Raw genomic sequence first — 5,904 nt, 5'->3', positions numbered from 1 at the left:
AAGGGTGTTACAATCCCACCCTAATCCTCTTTAACATAAAATTAAAATCACAAAATGGAGGACAACCACACAATACTGGGAATCATGGCCCAGCCAAATTGATACATACATTTTTGGGGGTGTGTAATTCAATCCATGACAGTCTGAAATAGGAAGGATCCTGCAATGCCATGAGTAAGAATTTCTTTCCCAATGGAACTTAGGGCCATTTACTTGGATATTTGTCCTCTAGGAAAGGGGGGATAGCTAAACATTTTGAGCACTGTTAAACATGAGGTCTGTATTGGCATTGAGACTCAGGGACATGAAGTATCATCATGGCCGTCTGTTAAAGTGTGCATACACAGAGGCCAGGTAAAATGGAGTAGCAGCCCAGGTAGAGCTCACAGTGGGATCACTGAGACAATGGATTCACCTTGGTGGTTATTTTCCTGGCTTCCCAATTTATAATTATCATAGTATCATACATACATACTTGATAGTTGGCAGAATTCCCACATTTGTTTCTTGGCCTGTGGGGTAAGAGCTATTGTAGTGGTGAAGGTCAAGTAGAAGTCTCTAAACTGTTCCTCCCAGCAAAAAGCATGAATCAAAAGCAGTTTTGCTTCCTGGGGTGAACAGCAGGGATTAATGCTACCCTCCAAGACCTAAAGGTTGTACCCATCATTCTGCATTTAATTCACCAGTGCGACCCCTATGAAAACCAAATGGAACCTTCCAAATGACAGAAGATGACCAAAACTCAACCACATGGTACTCCCTACTGTAGCTGTTGTACTGGATATGGTATGTCAGTAGCTCAACACAACCTCAAGTATGCTGATATGGAAAATACATTTATTTCCATCCCTATTAAGAAGGAGAATCAGAAGCAGTTTGTATTAGCATTTAATAGCTATCCCTAGGGCTATGTTAATTCTCCTGCCTTCTGTCACAACAGAGTCCAAAGACATGGATCATCTGAACATTACAGAGAACGTCACATTAGGCCACTATCTCAATGACAGCATTTTAATCAGACTGGATAAGCAAGAAGTGAGATGCAGCTAAAGTGGTGCTTAGAGAAATATTTATAGTTTTAATTGGTTATATTAGAAAAGAAGAAAGGTCTAACATAATTACTTTAAAAGCTAAAAAATAAGTAAAATGAATTAAACATAATAGAATAAAATAAATAATAAATATTAGATCATAAATCAATGAAATTAAAAAACAGACGAATAGAGAAATTTAACAAAGAAAATAGTAAGTTTTTTGAAAAGAAAACTCCCTAGATATACTAATCAAGAAAAAAGAGAGCAAAAATAAATTATTAGTATCAGGAATGAAAAAGGGGCTATCACTACAGATCCTACAGAATTAAAAAGATAAATAGGCAATATTATTAATAAATTTATGCCAACAAATTCAGCAACTTAGATGAAGTTAAAAAAATTCCTTGAAAAAGTACAACTTACTATAAGGAATACACTGGTGAGAAAGCATCAGAGTCCCTAAGACATTCACTGGGGGCTCTCCTCATTAGACCAGTGCTGGTGGAAAGAGAGGCCATTACAGAACTAGGCTCACTGACAGTGATAGAGATGATAGAGACTTGAAACAATAGAGGCCAGGTGGCAGCACTTACACATCAGAAACCAGGTGGATGCAATTATTGTAATGAGTGGCAACTTTGGAGTGGCAGCCAGGAGGCCTGAAATACAGTGAGTGTGGGAAAAGGTTAAATAGGACCGTGTCCCTAGGAGCAAAATAAATGGGCAATCAACAAGGATACTACTCAATTTGTACCACCAAAAGAAATCAAAGATGACTGAGGGCAGTTACTCCAATAAAACATTACAATCTTTTTCCCAGTTTCTGGACCTGGGCTAGTTTTCAGGCCCAAAGTATAATGACTAAAGAATAGGTAAGATCCCCAAGAGAAAGGCTCTGACGACTCCACAGCAAATGTACTTACTCAGGTGACTATACACTGAGAGAAGAAGAATACCAAATATTTTGAGGATTGGTGAACACAGAGCCAGAGTAGACTCAAAATATCATCATGGACCCCTACTACAGCAGGGATATGGGGGCCAGGTAATAAATAAAATTCTGGCCAAGAACTGGTTAAAGATAGTAAATAAAAAACAATATCTTATCCTGGTAGAAATAGTGAAAATTAGCTCTACTCTTAAACACCTAAAGGATACAGGGATCGTAGTACCCATCATATCAACGTTTAATTCACCAATCTAACCCCCACAAAAAGCAAACATATTCTAGAAAGTAACAGTAGACTACCAAAAACTTAGCCAAGTGTTGTTGTTGTTAGGTGCCATTGAATTGGTTCTGATTCACAGCGACCCTATGTACAACAGAACAAAACAAGGCCCAGTCCTGCACCATCCTCACAATCGTTGCTATATTTGAGCCCATTGTTGCAGAGACTGTGTCAATCCATCTCTTTGAGGGTCTTCCTCTCTTTTGCTGACCCTCTACTTTACCTAGCATGATGTCCTTCTCCAGGCACTGGTGAATGCATTAGCTAAGTAGCAGCCCCAATTGCAGCTGCTGGGCCAGATGTGGTACCTTAGCTAAAGGAGATTAACACAACCTCAGGTACATATTATTTAGCCATTGATTTGGAAAAATGTGTTATTAGACATCCCTATAAGAGAGAGGATAAGAAATAGTTTGATTTCACATGCAACAGACAGTATTAGGCATTTATAGTTTGCCCCAGAGCTATGTTAACTCTCACCGGAGCCCAGAGCAGGAAAAGGCTGTGCAGCAAGTCCAGCCTTATATGCCAGCCGTCCTGCCACTTAGGCCATATAACCTGGCAGATCTTATGGAATTGAGCTGTCATTACTGGGAAAAGATACAGTTCGAGACTCACAGTGCAATCCCCTCGAGTTCCATCAAAGCCATGCTATCTGCAACAGAGAATTACATGCTTGTTGAAAAACAACTCCTGGTGTTCCACTGGGCTCTGGTAGAAACAGAGCAACTGACTGTGAGATACCAAGTGATCATGTAGCCACAACTTCCCATCATAAGTAGAGTCCTGTCAGAACCAACAACTCAAAATTTTTAGTGATATCACCACAAATCAACCAAGCTTAAGCAGAACCAAGGGACATAAGCAAGCTGCCTGGGCAGGCAGCACAGGCCAACCATTGTTACAACAGCATCACTCTCTCATCTCACATGAATGGACGTATGGAGGATCCTGAAGAAAAGGCCTGGGCACTTGCTTTATGAATGGGTGGGCTTTGTATGTGGGTGACACCTAAAAATGGACGGCAGCCTTATTCATGAGTGGTATTGATAAGTGTCCCAATGCATGAAGCTTCAGGTAGTCGAACTGGCCATCCACTTTGTGGAACAAGAAGTAGATCAAGGTTAGACTACATATAGACTCATGGGTAATGGCAAATTCCCTGACTGACTGGCTAGGGGCCTGGAAGGAGAAAGATTGGAATATTGTGGACAAGAAAGTCTGGAGGAAAAGGCATATGTGTGGTCATATGGCAGTGGATACAAAGCAAAAATATCTTTGTACTGAATATTAACATTCGCCAGAGAGTAACCGTCATGAAGACGCACTAAAATTTACTAAAGCAGATACAAAAACTGGACCAGTTGTGTCAACCAGTCTCTATCATTGGCCACCCCTGTGCTGGCTCAGTGGGCACATGAACACTGCGATCATGGTGGCAAGGATACAAGTTATGTATGTGCCCCAAAGCATGGACTCTCTCACTAAGGCTGATCTTGTTGCTAGCACTGCCAGCATGCCAGCAACTGAATGCCCAGTATGTCAGCAACAGACACCAACACTGTATACCCAAAATAGCACCATCTCAAGGAGACGTACCAGCAGCTCAGTGGCAAGTTGATTACATTGGACCCCTTCCAGAGAGAAGGAACAGCAATTCATCTTGACTGCAATTGACATATATTCCAAGTAAGGGCTTGTCTTTCTTTGATCCACAGATAGCATATACAACATAATATCTCCTTGCATTAAAGACCTACTCTTCAACAAAGAAAGTGTAGCAGGAGGCACAACCCTATGACATCCATCAGTCCTATCCAGAAGCATTCAACATTATAGAGAATATGTTTGGCACACAGATGATTCACTGGAACATCTTTTGGTACTCCTCTGCCCAATTTTGATGGTAAATGGTAAGTATAGCAGCTACAGCCTGGGAAGAACATAATAAGGATCTGGTTTCCTCCCAATAGATAAGCCACCTAGACCAGCAGAGGTACTAGTAAGGGGTGAGGGGAATCTAGAATGTGTAGTAAAGGAGGGACACAATGAGAATCTGTACAACCTTGTGATTAGCTAAAGCAACAGGGGTTGGAGTTCACTTCATCTCACTAGCTTTTCTGGCATAAGTTTCCCAGGAATAGAGACCAATTAGAATCCACAGAGCTGTTCCTAGATGGGGTTAACTTAGTATAAGAAGCAAGTGGATCTGAGATATGCCAGAAGAGTACTGTAGTGAGTGCTATGGTGTGCCACACCACTTTCACAACCCTTCACGACCAAGGCACTTGTCCTCCCAGCTGTTGGGCCTATAGGCTGCTGGTGGCTCAGAGCTGAGCTACTCTCTGGGAATTTCCATCAGGTGAATGGAGATGCTTAATCTAAGATAATGCCCCCTCCCCAGGGACAGCTCACATCCAATGCCTGTTGGATGTGGGGGCCCACTGCCTTGATTTTGTACAACTCTAAAGGACCATCCCAGCTCAGGAACTCTGGAACAGTTAAGGTCTTTGTTGCTACTGCATCATAATTCAACTTCACTTTCTGCCTAATCAGGTTTTCCTCCCTCCTTAAGAGTTTTTATTGAGTGCACTCCCTCAGTAAAATTTTGCAGACTAATCTCTGTCTCAGATTCTATTTATTAGTGAACCTGACTTATGGGACAAGATTTGAACTGCTTTTGAAAAATCAGAAACATCATTTCTGGAACTGTAGTGCATTTTTCTATTCGTAATAGACAAATTTCAAAATCTTTCACCCTGTCTCTATCCTGATACCTAATCATTAAATCTGAGCAGAGAAGTTCATGACCCTAAGACTTTTTTCCCAGGAAACTCTCAACATGCCCAGAAAATCCACTGGACAGACTCCTATCATGTTTCTTGTAATGCTCACCCTGGACCCAACCAATATTTACACAACGTGTATTCATTCACCAGGTTAAAATGATAGAGATGTTGACAGTAGCTAAGGAGTAACTGAGGGGAAGATTGGGCACCATAGCATAAATACTAGCCAAGCAGTTCCTCCTTTCTCTAGTGCACAAAAAAAGTTGCTACCCTCAATGATTATCCATTTCAGAATTAACAAAGTTAAAACCATGCCATTTAAAAAATGTCTATGCCACTGTGTAGTGCTACATAACAATACTACTGGTAATATTACTGTTGTTGTTAGATGCCATCGAGTTGGTTCCAACTCATAGTGACCCTATGACCCTTTTGTACTCTTTCTTACAACAGAATGAAATACAGCCCAGTCCTGTGTCGCGTTTACAATTATTGCTGTGTTTGAGCCCATTGTTACAACCATTGTTTCAATCCAACTCATTGAGGGTTTGTCTTTTTTTCGCTGACCCTCTACTTTACCAAGCATGATGTCCTTCTCCAGGAACTGGTCCCTCCTGATAACATGTCCAAAGTACCTGAGATGAAGTCTCACCATCCTCGCTTCTAAGGAGCATTCTGGCTTTACTTCTTCCAAGACAGATTTGTTTGTTCTTCTGGCAGTCCATAGTATATTCAATATTCTTCACCAACACCATAATTCAAATGTGTCAATTCTTCTTCGTTCCTCCTTATTTATTGTCCAGCTTTTGCATGCATATGAGGAAACTGAAAATACCATGGCTTGGGTCAGGG

The sequence above is a fragment of the Trichechus manatus genome, unplaced genomic scaffold (genome assembly GCF_000243295.1).
Source record: "Trichechus manatus latirostris isolate Lorelei unplaced genomic scaffold, TriManLat1.0 scaffold00020, whole genome shotgun sequence".
Classification (NCBI taxonomy): domain Eukaryota; kingdom Metazoa; phylum Chordata; class Mammalia; order Sirenia; family Trichechidae; genus Trichechus; species Trichechus manatus.
The sequence above is the reverse complement of the archived record's forward strand: the minus strand, read 5'-3'. Positions refer to the sequence as shown.